Source organism: Eulemur rufifrons, chromosome 4 (genome assembly GCF_041146395.1).
Source record: "Eulemur rufifrons isolate Redbay chromosome 4, OSU_ERuf_1, whole genome shotgun sequence".
NCBI classification, from domain to species: Eukaryota; Metazoa; Chordata; class Mammalia; order Primates; family Lemuridae; genus Eulemur; species Eulemur rufifrons.
In genome coordinates this window covers 8,773,090-8,778,923 of record NC_090986.1, presented here as the reverse complement: position 1 = coordinate 8,778,923, position 5,834 = coordinate 8,773,090, and positions in this window count along the sequence as shown.

The following is a 5,834-nucleotide window of genomic DNA, read 5'->3' as shown; positions in this document are numbered from 1 at the left end:
CAGGGGAGGGCACCTGAGGCCAGGAAAGGAGAAACTCACATTTTCATCTTTATGTAGGAGCTCAATTGTTCCTGAATCTCTACTATGACAAAGTACAGATGAGTGTAGCCTTTTCTGTACTTCATGTTTCTTTTGCCTGTAGGTATCATGGTAGCAAATAAAGAGGTTTTTCTGATGCCTTAAAATGCGTATTCTCAAGATGCACCTGTGATTTGTCCAGATAATCTCACCAGGGAAGGAATCCTAGAGAAGCAGGAAGAGGAAGAAATGGCTGGTTCTCAGGTAAGAGCCTCCCAGGTCGGGGGCTGTGTCCACTTTTACTCCTAGAATTCCATGTAGTTAGGGCTTGCAAACTCTTTTTTCTCTAATTCTGAGGCTTCTGCCTCACAACATTGTCTCAAATTTTTTTTTTCCCCTTCTTAATAATTTTCAGGGGGCTCTTTATTTTTTTTATTTTTATTTTATTTTTTTTGAGACAGAGTCTTACTCTGTTGCTTGGGCTAGAGTGCCACGGCGTCATCCTAGCTCACAGCAACTTCAAACTCTTGGGCTCAAGCAATCCTACTGCCTCAGCCTCCCAAGTAGCTGGGACTACAGGCATGCACCACCATGCCCAGCTAATTTTTCCATATATATTTTTAGTTGTCTGGTCAATTTCTTTCTATATTTTTAGTAGAGACGGCGTCTCGCTCTTGCTCAGGCTGGTCTCAAACTCCTGACCTCGAGCCATCCTCCCGCCTGGCCTCCCAGAGTGCTAGGATTACAGGCCTGAGCCACCACGCCCAGCCCAGGAGGGCTCTTTAAAATCCTTATTTTCTACATACCAGAGCCTTCTCTCCATTCTCTCCATCCAGGCTTTTTACATACTAAGAACATTTCTCATCATGAAATTATGACCTGCAGTGTTGAAAGTGTTCCCTTTTGACAGATCAACATGGGAAAGTGCAGATACCCAAGATTTCTAAGTATAGAGTTGGGTACTCAGATATCAGTGAAGAAGGAAAATATGTGCTTTTGAGGTTCTATCTTGATGCCCCATCATCTCTATGCCAAATACAATTTAAAAATGCACACTGATGGCTGGGCATGGTGGTGCAAGCCTGTAATCCAAGCACTTAGGGAGGCCAAGACAAGAGGATTTGTTGAGGTGTCAGGAGTTTGATACTAGCCTGAGTGAGAGTGAGAAATTAGCTGAGTGATCTCTGACAGAGTCCTCCATTATAAAGTTAATTATTTTTCTTATTTATCATTAATATATATCTTGGGGAATTTTACTGGCTGATGTACATAAATCATCACATTTAATCTGGAAGTTTCCCTTTCCTCTTAGTTTCTGTTTGCTTGTAGCTTGATTTGGGAAATGAAGCTTCTCATCTTTGTTTATTTGTCAGACAAACTAGGATAAAATTCAGGCTCTTCCACTTACTGAATGTTTGACAAAATATTCTTTTTGGGCTAGAAGAGGTTGCATTGCTGACAAGTTTGTTACAAATGCAGAAACTCAGGTCCCACTCCAGATCTCCTGAGTGAGAATCTGCATTTTAACAGGATCTCCAGTTCTCTGTACTACACATTAAAATTGTAGAAGTATCCTTGTAACTCCTAATTACTTTTCCATATGAGAAACATATAAAGCTTATAATAATGTATTGTGCACTTGACTTTTGCTGAAAGTGTAGATTCAAGTGTTCTCAACTCTCACACAAAGGTAAGTATATAAAATGATGGATATGTTAATAGCTTTATTGTGGTAATCATTTTAATATATATCAAAACAATATGTTGTAAATTATAAATATACACAATTTTTATTTACCAAGTATATGTCCAAAAACTTGAAAAAATTAATAAAAATTTTAAAAAGCTTATTGTGTATGATATATATAGACCACTCAAAAATATGCCTGTGTCAATGCCCTTAATTTTATACGTTATCATACAGAAAAGTACAGTATCTACACTTGTTTTGTCGATCTTTTTGCCATCCTCTAACTTTTTGCCTCCAAGTTAGAGAATACATTACAGAGTATTATTAATATTAGGTAATAGATAATTATAGTCACTCACGCATGTCAGAGCCAGTTCTCTTCACTCTCCCATTTCACATTTAGACAAATTAAGAATAGCTGCTTGGTAATGGCTATAAGAATAGCTACATGGCTACTTGATAAATATGCATTTTTTTCCAGGGCCTGTTGACATTCAGGGATGTGGTTATAGAGTTCTCACGAGAAGAGTGGGCATGCCTGGACCCTGCTCAACGGAATTTGTATAGGGACGTGATGTTAGAGAACTACAGAAACCTGGTCTCCCTGGGTGAGGATAACTTCAATACAGAATTTCTATTCCACACTAAAGATTTTATGTCCTTCCTTTGTGGAATGTTTTCTGGAGTTTCTGCTTTGTAGGAATGAGTTTTAGATCCCTGCTTCCAAGGAAATCTTGGGGGTTCATTGGTATAGAAAAGACAATCTTCAGGATGTCATCTTGACATGAAACTGCCCTTTCTTGAACTGATCTGTATTCTTCACTCTAGATTAGTGACAATTCAATTGGTGGCTTAAAATATTGTTGCCCAGACCTTAAAGTCCAATTTTACCACCAGTGTTTGATTCAGTAGTACTGGATATTGGAGCTAAGGACCCATAAATTTAAAATGCCTCTAAATGTTCTAATGGTTATGTCAAGAAACAGTATTTTGAGTTTAATTTTCTAGAAACTTCTGTAAAGTTTTGTCCTCTGTACTGAGCACAGTACTAGATTGATAATTGGAGAATCCTAGCAAGAGTTATATTACTTTTCTTTTTAATAGGTCTTGTTGCCTCTAAGCCGGATCTTATCATTTGTCTGGAGCAAAGGCAAGAGCCCTGGAATGTAAACAGACCTGAGAGAGTAGCCAAACACCCAGGTAGGTGGGAATGAATGAAGCAAGCAGGTGAGAGTCCCAAAGGTCTCGGAAGAAGCCAGACCTTAAAATATGGTTTGGGAAACTCTGTTCCAGTGGAAATGGTTTCTGAAAAGCCTGGATTTCTTTCTCTTACTCTCATGTAGGGGCATTTTCTGTCCCATGCTCTAAAATTCTCTAAGGACTCTATTTCTACTCAGTGATCTTTCTTCAATGTTGGAGAGAGAGCCAAAGTTCATGGCTTATAAGGGACTGCATGATCTGAGTGCTCTTCCTTTGCTTTTGGGCACAGGAAAATATCTGTGCATCACTTTTGTCATTATACAATGACTTTCTTGCAATTTGTGACGAATGTTTTTTATAATGAGGTCTCAAAATATCACTCAGGGTAGAGTACAGTGAGCGCAGTTGCATGATTACAGCTCACTAGAATCTCCAATTGCTGGGATCTAGCAATCCTCTTACCTCAGTCTCCTGAATAGCTAGGACTACAGGCATGTGCCAATGGAAATGGCTATATTTTATTTTTGTAGAGATGTGGTCTCACTATGTTGTTCAGGCTTGTCTCAATCTTTTGGTGTCAAGTAATCCTGCCACCTCTATCTCCTAAAGAGAGATTACAGGTGTGAGTCACTGTGCCTGGTCTTGTGGAAATTTTTAATGTAATGTATTTTGTTTGTGACAGTATTTGACATTTCAGTCAATAATTTTTTTCTGTGCTTTCATTTTCAGCCCATGTGTTTATAGAATTAAAGTCATATTTTCTGTGGAAAGCATAGAATTAGTATGGTTTCTTGAATTTATTCAGCTAAGTTGTCTTTTGATAGATTTTATTTATATATAAAGTAGTTACTGAAAGGGAATGACTTACTATTATTGCGTGTTTATTTGTTTTTGTAGGTCTTATAGCAATTTGTTTCTGTTTTTGTCTCTTAGTGTTTTCCTTTGTGTTTTATTGATTTTTATAGTGATGTGGTTTAATTTATTTCTCATTTCTGTTGAGTATCTATGTACTCATTGTGATTATCATAGATACTACATACACATCTTGAAGTTACAACAATCTGTTCTAAGCTGATAACTTCCATTGTATTCAAAAGCCCTGCTGGGCCTGGTGTGGTGGCTCAGGCCTGTAATCCTAGCACTCTGGGAAGCCGAGGCAGGCAGATTATTTGAGCTCAGGAGTTCAAGACCAGCCTGAGCAAGAGCGAGATCCCGTCTCTACTAAAAAAAAAAAAAAAAAAAATAGAAAGAAATTAGCTGGACAACTAAAAATATATAGAAAAAATTAGCCAGACATGGTGGTGCATGCCTGTAGTCCCAGCTACCCGGGAGGCTGAGGCAGGAGGATCGCTTGAGCCCAGGAGTTTGAGGTTGCTGTGAGCTAGGCTGATGCCACGGCACTCTAGTTGGGGCAACAGAGTGAGACTCTGTCTCAAAAAAAAAAAAAAAATTAAAAAAAAGCCCTGCTGCTTTACATCCCCCATTGTACTTTATTGATGTCTCAAATATCTTTTTGCATTGTGTATCCAATAATATAACTTTATAGTTATTTTCAAGTGTTTGTGTTTTAAAATCTTTATTAGAATTAAAAGCATTATATGTACCCTTATGATAATAAAAAATATTGTATTTGTTTGTGTAATTACCTTTACCAGAAAACATTACATTTTCACATGATTTTTGTTGCTCTCTACTGTCATTTTATTTTTCAATGTGAAGAACTGATGCTCTTTAACATTTCTTGTAGGACAGGTCTACTGGATATGAATTTCTTCAGCTTTTGTTAATCTTCGAAATTCTTTATTTCTAATTCATTTTAAAGATCATTTTTGCCAGAAATAGTGTTCTTGGTTGGGAGATATCATTTTTCAGCACTTTGAATATATCATTCTACACCGATCTAGACTATAAGATTTTGTACTGCAACATTTGTAGATCATTTCATAAGAGTGCCCTTGCATTTGGCAAATCATTTTTTCTTGTTGATTTCAAGATTCTCTTTATGACTTTGATATTTCTGAGTATAACATGTTTTTCTGTGGTTCTCTTTGTTTTAAACCTAATTACAGTTGGCTGAGCTTCTTTAAATTTTATGCAGTTTTTTCCCTCAAATTTATAAATTTCTCAGCCCCTATTTTTTTAAGTAATCTTCCCTTTTTTTCTCTCATTCTAGAGCTCCCATTATCAGTATAATGGCCTACTTGATGTTATCCCATAAGTCCTTTAGGCTGTTTTTAGCTTTCCTCATTTTATTTTCATTTTTGCTCTCCTTGCTCTATAATTTTAAATGACCCATTTTCATACTTTCTGCCTTTTTCTTCTGCTACATTAGGTCTGCTATTGACCTTCTCTAGAGAATCTTCATTCAGTTATCTTACTTTTCTCTTACCTGTTAGTAATAGAATTCTTCTTTTTCTTTTCTTTTCTTTTCTTTTCTATCTTTCTCTTTCTTTCTTTCTTTCTTTCTTTCCTTCCTTCCTTCTTTTCTTTTCTTTTCTTTTCTTTTCTTTTTTTTTTTTTTTTTTTTTGACAGAGTCTCACTCTCTTGCCCAGGCTAAAATGCCAAGGCATTAGTCTAGTTCACAGCAACCTCCAACTCCCAGGATCAAGCAATTCTCCTGCCTCAGACTCCAAAATAGTTGGGATTACAGGCTACCACTTCTGGCTTATTTTTCTGGTTTTGGTAGAGGCAGGGTCTCACTCTTGCTCAGTCTGGTCTGGAACTCCTGAGCTCAAGCAATCCTCTCACCTCAGCCTCCTAGAGTGCTAGGAGTACAGATATAAACCACCATTCCTGGCCAGAATATTTGTTATGCATTGTTTTCTTCCTTTTTTTGTTTTGTTGTCTGTGTTCTCATTTAGCTCGTTGACCATCTTTAAAATAGATTTATTAAATTCTTTTAAAACTAATTTTTAGATCTTCACT